The sequence below is a fragment of the Labrus bergylta genome, chromosome 19, assembly GCF_963930695.1.
Source record: "Labrus bergylta chromosome 19, fLabBer1.1, whole genome shotgun sequence".
Lineage (NCBI taxonomy): Eukaryota > Metazoa > Chordata > Actinopteri > Labriformes > Labridae > Labrus > Labrus bergylta.
In genome coordinates this window covers 18,669,979-18,681,507 of record NC_089213.1, presented here as the reverse complement: position 1 = coordinate 18,681,507, position 11,529 = coordinate 18,669,979, and the positions used below count along the sequence as shown (strand labels likewise).

The 11,529-nt window shown below is 40.7% G+C and overlaps 1 long non-coding RNA gene across 1 annotated transcript; it reads left to right on the top strand.

Annotated features, from left to right (window-relative positions):
- The first annotated feature begins 226 nt into the window (after nt 1–226).
- On the top strand, nt 227–6,618 carry LOC109982471 (uncharacterized). Its single transcript, XR_002277923.2, has 2 exons — nt 227–729; nt 6,059–6,618. It is a non-coding gene; the product is annotated as an uncharacterized lncRNA (long non-coding RNA).
- Nucleotides 6,619–11,529: the final 4,911 nt, after the last annotated feature.

The window sequence follows — 11,529 nt, the reverse complement described above, 5'->3', positions numbered from 1 at the left end:
ACGGCCCCAGTGTAAAGTTAGTATGCTAGTTGTTGTAATTCAACACCCAGTAATGTTAACAAGCCCAATTAAAACCTCACACTGTTTAAAGGCTAATCTTTCTGAAACATGCCAAATAAACTATTCGTTCAGCGCAAACCAGCTCCATTAGCTACTGATTTAGGCATATCCTCTGATGTCATCATACCTGAGATTTTATTGGACAGTACCAGTGTTACACGACAATGGGTTGTGTTGACATCATTAATGCTGTATCCTGCGCAAATCAGAGCGCCAACAAACCGGCTTTCTTGAGTCCAAGAGCACATTCATTCCAGGTAACTTCTCGTCTCGAAGCATCACCGGAGTCAGTAAAACTCCAAGACTATTGGATCTGTTAATTAAATGCATCGAGCATATCAATGTATTCTGCGGAGAGAAAGAATGCTACAATGTGAAATTGGATATTTAGAAACAGCAGCATCAGAGGGGGGAAGAGCTTACTGAGTGCGCACCGATGGATAGGCTGGGGTGCGGAAACCAAAAGAAGCAACTCGGTCAGACACACGCCTTATGGAACAGAGACGTGAGATGACAGGACATAAGTTACAAAAAGCTCTTGTTCGACATGTGAAGGGATTTCATTCCGGGCTCCCGGCAGTTCAGCTTATGCTCTGCTCGCATCCTGGAGGGCTCGCCGGTCCGGCGCGTTTTACGCACATCTATTACTGGATATCCACCCAGTATACGGTAGGTTCTAAGTCTTTATTTATATTTAAAAAAAATGCAGCAAAATGATAGATAGTTATGCTTTGTATATTTAATTGTAGCTCCGCATGAGCTAAGTTTGAATCAGAAAGAGCCCCTGATGTCATCCTTTTAATCCTTTGTAAGCATTTCTATCATATTGTTTCGCTTTTTGAACTTTAGTAAGAGGAATATTTACTTTAAAGTGAGAAAACACTTTAATACATAGTTTACGATGTAATGCTTATTTATAGTCTTTATTAATAAATTGTGGTTTCAATGCAATCAATATTTTTATCCAAGCAATTTTTCCCAGTGCAGAGTTCTATGTCCTTTTAGTTTTTTTTAACAGGTTACAGTCTACTTCTTTTGTTCTTTGCAAGGTGTTCATGTGTGCTTGCCAAGCCATTTATAGAGGTAGCCTACATTTGATGCTGCCACCAGAAGCACTGAGGGGATACTAAATCACTGGGCCAGTAAAGAGCGCACAGAAATTGATGGAGTAAGCTAAAGTGTGAGGGATTGCTCCTCACTTTGTCCGAGAGTAAATCTTCACTTTATCAGCCTCTGTCAAGCTGCCGCTTCAGCACAAGATTGAAAAAGGCACGCGGTGCAGCACCGCGTTAAGTCAGGTCCACGGATAAACGGATTTTCCCTCACTACCTGGACTAAATTGCCTCGTGATACAGACAGGGCTGCTCACTGTGCCGCCACGTCCTCATCCCGTCCGTGTTACTATGCTGCTGTAATGAAAAAGCTCGAGGACAGAGAAGGAAAAGGTATAGTGTGAATGCTTTCCTGCTCACTCTGGGCTGTCACTGAAAATTGGCACAAATTAATGTTTTTGCTGTGATGAGCTAAAATGCACGATCAAAGACTTTTCGAATACTTGATGTCCACAGTCATAAATGAAACACATTTTCCTGCAGGGAAACGCAAAGCCCATATGGAAATCAATCACAAGGCAGTATTGAGGTGTCAGGAAGTCTCTGAAGGCTGCCAAGAAGTGTGAGGAAACTGATTTCCACAGAGCAATATTAGAAATTAAGTGAATGCCTTGGCCTTAGAGTTCAGGTGTGCACATTTGTGGGAAATGATTCCCTTAAATTTGGCTGACTTACAGGCAATGGAACCTGCAGCCTTTCCTGAATCAATGCACTTTTTTTTCCCGAGGACCACACCTGCCTCCGTCCTGCTGCATGTGGTCGGACAGCTCTTATGCCAGCAGGTATCGTCTTTCACCTATAAGGACCTCAGAGGTGAGCAGAGACATCCTAAAGTGTCCTGTCAGCATCTGCGGGGGAAAGCAAATCCCTGCAGCAGCCATCAAGACAGCTATCACGCCTGAAATGCAACACCAACTTCAGTAGTGCAGAGAAAGCTCACGAGAAAGGGCAAAATACACTGTAATGCTGCGAGTGTGCTGATCACAGGCAGCTGAACGTGTTGTACCTCTTTGCGATGACTATGACAACTGGATGGTCCTCTCATATCCCCTGCCTACTGATATGAATCACAATTGTGTGCTGCTATCTGAGGTCATTCCCCTGCAGAATTCCCCAAGTTCTCCCATCTCAACCATTGCTGAGTGTAACAGACAAGCTTTTTTTTCCCAATAATGAGTGTAATTATCCCCTTGAATTAATAATTAAAAGCCATAAGGTCACTGAGTGAGTCACTTTTCATGATGTGTCCTGATCACTGGATGCATTAGTTAGAGTCCTGTGTGTGATAGGCTTGTTAGCGCACTCTTTTCAATCCTGATTTGAGCTTATTTACTTCTTTAAGCAGTGCTCTTTCCCAATCATGCTTATGTTTGTCTTTGAATGCATCATTTAAACAGTAAGCTTCCCAAGCTTGTGATGCATCCGTCTTTAAATCACAGTGTGTGGATGAATAATCCATGGCTGAAACAGAAAACCAAGGTCACTGCATCACTTTCTGGAAAGTCTCTGCGCAGGTTGGAAGTTGTCTTTAAACAGCTTTTTTTTGGGGGGGAGTGAACACATTCATTTAACTTCAAGGTTAACATTGCAAAGACTCTGCTTCATTCATAATCAGCAGTATGAGGGCTTTAAGATGCTGTTTCATCAAGCTGCTCTGTGTGATAAATGTAATTTCATATTCAGCATTTGAAGTGATTACTCCCTCCATGGAGATTATTTGAGAAGAGGGCTGAGTCACTCAACTGTTACTGGAAACTGCTCATGTTCAGGCCTAGAGACTTCATTTCCTTTTGTGCTATTTTCGACAAGACATCCTGCGTGGACTGTGCTTCTTTATGGAGGAACAAGAGAAAACTCAAAAAGGAGGTGATCTGGTTATTTGACCTTGTTACAAATTCCTCCTGTTCTGTTTTAAACAATGCCTTGGAGCAAACGTCTTAATAGATCTCAGTATTGAAGTCCATTTTTAGACAATGAGAGGGTGTGTTTCTACAGTCCTATTGTGGACATATACGTATATGCGCTTGGAGAGCAAAGCTGCTGGTATACGGACTGCTTTGGTACACCATGCATAATCAGGTTTAGGAGAACAAAGATGTTAGTTCTACAAACAGTGTTTGTTTGGACGATCCAGGCATCCAGAACCCAAGAGAACAGTGGCTCTTTTCACAAGGCACCAAGGAAAGAGACCCAGCGGAGGGGCCAGCCTAAGTTCTCTGTAAAAAGGTTGTGTATCCCTGGAGAATAACAAGGAGACGAGCTGCGAGGAATAGTAAAGCCTTCTTCCATTATGTGCTTTTCATAATAAAATGATAGAAGGTTGATGTTCAAAGACATGACCTTAAAAGTGTTGAAAAGCTTTATAGGTGAACAGAACTTTCACATTAAAGAGACTATAAGGAAGCCTCTTTGCACTTTAATTCGAATGGATTTGATGTGAGCGGGAGGGTTAATGGAAACCAAAGCAGGTTATCATGGTTTGCCTGCATGTCTGTCATTCAAATGGTATTTCAGGTCACAATCATGGTTGATGTTTGGATACTTCGGTTTACATCTTGTGAAAAAAATGACAGTTGCGTGTATTTTAACTCCCCACAATCATGGCTTGACAAGTGAAATAAGCCAAATGTCTTAAGTCAAAAAACTAGTTATAGTTTAGCATAGTTAAATGGGGTGTATCCAAATGAATGCATGCATGGTTTATACTTTAATAGCTGTTACATTATGGATGGACCAAGCACTGCATTTTACTTCATATGATAATAACCAGCTTAATCAATTGCAGTGCGTAATTTGACAGCTGTATTTTTTTCAATTAGGCTCTTAGACTGTCTCATTAAGAAGAAGTATATACATCAGTGGTATTAATAAACACACAGATGAGGTTTGGGCACTGCCATTGTGTTACATTTTAGAATCTGGTATGCAGATTCTCCTTTTGATTCCTCAAACTATTTCTTTTTTCGGATGCATGACTTGCCATGGCTCCTCTTCTTACGATCTGCCAGGAAAATTAAAATCTGTCTCCATACATCACACATTGTTGCAACCAGCACAATGCCCCATTGTTCGGCAGTCTTTTGTGTGAGTCTTTGAATAGAGGAGAATCTTTTCAAAGGATAAAGTCTTGGAAAAGGGATGCGCGGCACGTATCCATTACATTTATCATCCTGATTATGGAGAATGAGTGCGTCGTATTACTCAACATCAATACTTCAATTACGAGTCCGAGTAATTGCACACAGTGTCTGCGGCGTTCCGTCGGGCAAAGTCATTTCAGTTCTGTCAAAACCCATTGTTGGTCCGCTAATGAAAGGCAATTCATATAAACGATTAAATGTGGAATTTGGGTGGCCTCTTTCTCACCGAGGCAGGTTGCCTCGAGCGGTTGCCATCCATTATTAGTCTCTATTTTTGTCAAATGTCCTTTATGAAGGTAAGGATGCACTCTGGTTTTGATTACAAAAAGAGCCAATGCCCTGCAATGCCTCCTGCATTTGATGTCTGAGATCTGCTATTCCTGACAGCATACCTCAAAAGGATCATCCCAAGTGTTTGGCAGACTTTTTCTCATTTCTGATAAAAAAAAAAAAAAATCAGTGCAATTCTGTCTGACTTTGTTACCTTTAAAGCTTCCAAAGACTCCACTCTGGCCCAAAACCTATTCCATATCCCATCTGTATTCTTCTTTTTCAAATATCGTATTCTCTTTTACGAGCTTTGTATTCAAGATGGGAAAAAAAGGGTTAGATGAATTGAATTCTGCCTCCAGCTCTCCTCTACTTTCCTTTTTTCTTTTTTTTTCTTTTTTTGCTTGATTTGTCCTTTCATGTGTCCTCTGAGTTCATATCCCTGTAGTCTCAAATCTAGGTTGGCCCCAATTTCAAACAAGGAACTAGGCAAGAGATAGAAACAAGTCATGTAATTGCTAAGCGTGCTGCATCACAGATGCTGATTTGACTACAAAGGCTGATGTACGCGTTTCTAAAAGATTTGTTAGTTTGGGGAATGAATCCCACACAAACAGAACATTTGAAATTTGAGCTAAATGTCACAGCAAAAGAAGGCCAGTTGATTGTTTTCGTGTTGCCTGTTGATGTTCCTTCTGCAGAAGCGAGGACATGTCTGTGAAGCCATGACATTTTCAGACCTTTGTTTGTGATACACAGCTCAGAGTTCACTCAGCTTTGACCTTTTAATGCCTGTTGCATGACGGCAGACTATCCGAGAGAGGGAGGAAAATGAGATAGTATAACAAAGGCTTGGGATGGTTTGGGAATTGATTGCATGCCTTCTGCTTCTTTGATGACAAACTTCTATCCCATGAGGACAGCTTAAAAACCAGTCTGCTTGCGCATATTTCCAATTTCAATGCCCAAAAGATCTTATTTCTTTTCAGTAATGTAAAAATGATTACACTTATTCCCTATGACATGCTCCAATTCTGCCCCAGGGCTTTTATATAAGGACATAGCAGAGCAGACTGATCTTTTTCTGTGGACCCATGGTACTGGCAGTCATTAACCTTCTAGTCGGGCAATTTGGGCCACAAGGGCATTTTTTTTCTTATCGGCTCTTCACAAGGTGAAAAAGGATCTTTTCATTGGCCAGGTGATGAATGTGGTGTCCATGTGGGTGTTGCCCCTTTTAGTGCTCGCTCTTACTTGCTCTCCATTAGAATTTTTCCTTCATTCTGTTACTCTTCTCTCATTCATTTTCTCTTACAGCACCCAGTCTCTTTCTCTGGTCCCACCACTCTCTGTCACTCTCTGCCTCCCATTTTCTCACATCTGTCGCCTCTGTCTCACACACAGGATCTATTGTAATTGACTTTGTCTCTTTTCTGTCTCCCTCTCCTCTTTCGTTTCCCTCCTCTGTTTTCCAAGCTGATCAGTTGATGCCGGCTCCGAGTTCAAGATGACCTGTCAGCTGGGCCAGGGGCTGCAACACAGGACATGGGTCCTGCCTCTCCTCCCCGCTCGTGTCTTGTGTTGCAGCCAGTGGTGCTGCCTGTCTGCCTCTCTTCCTTTCTGTCTGTCTGACCTCCACTGCTGGAAAGAGCATCGGGAACAGATGGATGGCACGATGCGTGGACCTGCAGACGTCATTCCTAATTTTTTCCTAATTCTAGTCATTTTTGGAGTATTTTTCAAATTCAACATTGTCATACTTCAAGGGCAGATGGATGTTGATCAGTGAGTCTTGTTCTGCTTTAGGTTTTCATCTGCTAAAAGTCAGTTTTTCCTTGACACTATTGCGAAGTGCTTACTTAATTAGGATTTAACTTGTGTCCCTCTAAATAATAAAAGAAAGGGTAGTATAGACAGGCTTTTTACAAATAGTGTCCTTTGATAACTTTTTGTGTAATTTGGCATTGTATAACTAAAAACTGATTGATTTATTGATTCATTGATTCATTGACTAAATAAAGCACCTTAATGGAAAACATGACTCCTGTTGTACTTGTAACACAAACAGAAACTTGCTCAGTGTTCCCAGTTTAGGTTCAATAAATGCCTGAGGCCATTATATCCACCTGCATGGTTTAAGAGCAGATGGCTGGTCACCAATGAGTCTGGTTCTGTTTGAGGTTTCTGCCTGTTAAATAAAGTTTTTTTCTAGCCACTGTTGCAGAGTGCTTGTTCATGTTGTATTGTGGTTTGGTCTGTGTCTATAATATAACCAAGAGAATGGTCTAGACCTGCTAAATATGTGAAGTGTGCTGAGATAACTGTATTATTCTGCGCTATATAACAAAACAAAGATTTATTGATTGTCTGATTGATGGAATAAAACACCTCGGAGGAAAACATTTCTCCTGTAGCAATACTAAAAGCAGAGTGTTCAGTGTTCCCATTCAGGTTTCGATAATTGCTTTTGTTTGTGTCTTATGTAGCGTATAGCTGCAGCACTCCGCTGACATTTGGACTGTGACATTTAAAGCTTTCACCAACAAGGATTAATATTCCTTCCAAACTGTAAACACAAGGGATGCGAAATGGCTTCTTAATGAGCCTCGCCTTGCATCAAATGAAGCAGCACTTTTTGACTTTCCCTGTGAGCGAACATCATCGAGAAGCATTGGCTCCTGACAGGGTCAACAGAGATGGTGCTTGGGAGGAAAGCATTGGCTGACTGAGCCCATTTTAATGCTTCCTCTTCTTTCTCCAAGTTTCCAAATGAAAAGCATAGATGAAGGGTGTAACTAACCCATTTTGTGATTTGGAGAAGAGACAGTCTCATAAAAGTGTTATCTATGATGGCCCCTTGACTCTACAACAGTCAAGGGGTTAAATATTGGATGCATGTTCTAGCACTACCTAAAAGACACAAGGCTATCTCCTGCAGGAATATTGTAGATTAAGATATGGTTTGAATTTGTTATATAATAGAATAACTCCTACTATTTGCCTCTTTAACTATGTAAGCCAGTTTTGCTCTTATTCACTTTTTTACATATAGTGTTTTTAAACCAGCTCTGTGTGAAAGACAGAACCAATGGATAAACTGTAGGGTGAGTAAAAAGGTCTCTACTGGGATCCATTAGATGTTCTGGTTTGGTATGTGTGTATCTTTGTAATAAGTGTTACTTTGGTGCCGAAGTGTTAGGAGAAAGAAAACATTTTCTGACAGGGGTGTCACTTGATTGGAATGTAAATCCGGGTGCCCGCTGTTTTCAATCTCCCCCTACCCAGATTGTTTACCAGCGAGATTGAAAAGGAGGCCGTGTGCTGTGAGCTGATATTGGCTGACTGTGTTTACCTCCATGTTGGTGCAGATGTCTCAGAAGCGATATTATTTATTTACCAGTATGCAGCTCGGAGCGGTGCCAGAAAATTTCTTGACATACCTCCTGGAGTTTCCATGACCTGATATGAAGGTTGGCTTAAAGTGGAATAAAAATGAAATGACATGATATTATTGGTGCACACCATTGGATGGCTGCTGCAAAATAAAGTGCAACCACTACACAGTAACATCGGTTTTAAGCTAAGCTCTTCTGAACTGTGCTAGCTTGTCAAAATATGGAAGTTTAAATTCGAAAGGATGTCATTAGTGTCTTTTTAGACTGATGAAAGAAATAACTGAGTTGGCTCTCTTAACTAAAGTTATAACACACACTTCATACCAATCTAATTATAGTGCATGTAATACAAAGTTAGAGCCAGCATATTGTGAGCTTATTTTAGCATAAAGCATCAGAAAGCCTGACTCTGTCCAAAGATAACCAATTCACCAACCATCACTTGTAAGACTCACTTATTAAGATATCATATAAACATCACAACTTCAAAACCTGACAAAAAATTCATGAAAGTGAATGAGCTAAACTAATTCTTGTGTCTGAGTGCTGACTTATTGTTATTACTTTTGATTGCAGCAACTATTTAAAGCCAAGAAAGACATTTGCAAAGACGTTTACATGATCTTACAGTGGGGTTCCCGGATGTGGTCGATCCAATATTTAATCAAGCTCCTTCAGTTGACCATCTTACTGTTAACTTTAACAGCGCTCTTCGGGGCCTCCCTTACTCTGTGGTTCCAGTAATGACTCGGAGGTGTCTTATAAAGAACCATCCCCCTTGGTTAAATGAGGATTTACTCATCCTTAGAAAGAGCTGGCCACCTACCAATCTAGGATGTCAGTTTCAAAAGCAGCCTACTATTCCAAATTGATTTCAAATAATAGGCATAACTCTCTAGACTACTATTTGATACTGTTTCTAGGCTCTCACAGCGTGATCAGGCAGTCAGTGGCACTGAACTCTCTGCACATGATTTTTTATTGTATTTTAATAACAGGGTTGAGGACATCAGCCAGAATACCCCAGTCTTACAATGACTGTGTGTAGATGATATGTCCATCTGCACAGGACAAGGCTTTTCTGAATTTGAACCAGTTTCATTGGCTTCTTTGACTAAGGTTGTAATTGTGGCACGATGTACAACGTGCTCACTGGATCCTGTGCTGTCTTGGGATGTCAAAGAGCTATAGCCTACATTAGGACCTTATGTTTTATCTATCTTAAACTCATCCCTCTTGACTGGAGTTTTTCCAGCTTGCTTCAAAAGTGGTGTGGTTATACCCTCTCTAAAGAAGCCTAGCTTGGATGCTGACTCCCTGACCAACTATAGACCTGTTTCAAACCTTTATTGTCAAAAGTTTTTGAGAAAGTGGTCTCAAATCAGCTTTTAAATTATTTGTCACTAAATAACCTATTTGAACCATTTCAGTCTGCTTTTCGGGCAAATCATTCAAGTGGTGAATGATTTGCTACTTTCTATAGATTCAGAGCCAACAAGTGTTTTATTGTTGTTGGAACTTAACGCTTCTGCTAAGACAGAAATGATGGTTATTGGACCAGCGAGACTGGGTCATCTTTTCAAATTTATTACTGTCTCGATGACTGTGAAATCAATTGAAGAGACAAAGTTAAGAATCTTGGTGTGCTTTTCGATCAGACGCTGTTGTTCGATTTACATAAAAAGGAGGTGACCAGAGTTGCTTTTTTCCACCTGAGGAACATCTCCAAGATCAGATCATTCCTGTCGTTTAAGGACGCTGATGTCCTCATCCATGCCTTTGTGTCATCTGGGCTAGATTACTGTTGTGTCCTTCTGTCGGGTCTGCGGGACTTCGAAGAAAAGTCTTCGAAGAAAAGTCTTCGAAGTCTGCAGATGGTTCAGAATGCCGCAGCTCGCGTTCTGACTGGAGCCTGCGGATATGAACACATTACATGACTTTAAGGTCTTTACCTCTTGACATCAGGCAGGCTAGGTAAATCCTCTTCTTTTGCCTGCTCCACAGGGGTTACTGCAGCTATGTGTTTGTTCTGCCCTCCGAGTCTTCCTTCTCACAGTAAAAAAGTTGGACATGGAGCGAGAAAGTCCACACAATGAGAGACATCCTCTTTCAGAGAGGGTTAGGGTCAGACACAGATATTATCGGCTGGCTGATTTATCGGTCGAGCTCTGGATGATAGTCTACAGGCTGATCTGAACCAATCACAGTAAGATGTACACATGCTGAGTGAGAAAGCATTGCTTGTCTGCATAAATAACGTTTTCTTGCGTTAAATTCTGACAAATCCTTTAATTGGGATAACGACATATCTGCACTTACTTGCGCAGCCCTATAGCTTACCCTGACCTATGTTTTAATTTTGTTCTTTAAAGGAGGATAATTATGATTCCAAAGAGGAGAAGAATCTCAAGTCCCTGGTGTCCCACCTCCATCAGCTCCTGGACCCTGCACAAGAAATACAACTGCAGACTTTCAGTCTTTGAGAAGGTGTGTCTTTTATGAAAAACCCATTTTACGATATATAAGTGTATAAGATTAAAACAAATATCAGAAAATTCGGAGCAAGAAAACAAGGGCTGAAATATTGATGTAATAAAAACTTGTGTGATGTTACAGGTGAACTCATTTCGAGATATTTATATCTACTTCTAACAGTAAAGTACTTCTGGTGTACTGTTAAAAACAAACAAAAAGAAACTGTATAAAGTTGAGTTCAGGTGAAATTTGTCCCTAATTAACTTTGTTTATGTTACTTTCACTAAAGTCATATGCACCACTGTGGGGATATATGTCTCTATCTATAGTATCACTTTTAGTTTACAAATTTTATTTTAAGATACAGAGATAATGCTTTGTGGTGGTTGACAGGGTGTACGGAGTGTGGAGTTCTTTGTGCCGGACAAAGAGCCGGCTCCAGAGCTGATTGCCGCCACAGTGGAGAACAGTATCCTGCCTCATGACGAGCTTCTTCTTCAGTATATCAAGGTAAAACAACACCACTGCTGGAACATTAACCCTTGTGCCCTCTTCAAATGTATTTATATTTTTCTGCTGTGAAGTTAAACAACTTCCGACTTGCTCAAAACTACCAAATATTTAATTATTTTCAGGATTGTAACCCTTTAAATGCAAGGTTATTAGTTGAATGGTGATTAGAGTCTTGGATATGTGAAAGATTAGCAACAAAGTTGATTTGATTGCATTAATCTTTTTTATGTACCCTCTGGACACCTTCATGGCCAAAATGTACACACAAAATCAACAATAAAATCATCAATATTTGCTTTTGTATTTTGCTGTTCATTTTTTGCTCTTTTATGGCTTTTGACGGTAGAGAAGAGGGAAAGAGGGAAAGAGGGAAAGAGGGAAAGAAGGAAAGAGGGAAAGAGGGATTCCGTCCCCGTTCTAAGGGGTCGGTGAGATACAGGGGGCTTCGGGAGAAATCTCATGCGAGATGAGAGGTGGGTGTTTGGGGATCATTGTGAATAGGTAATCACTTTTTGGAAGAATGGGCATTTTAATTGTTGCTTTTCTGCTTAGAATGGATAGTGG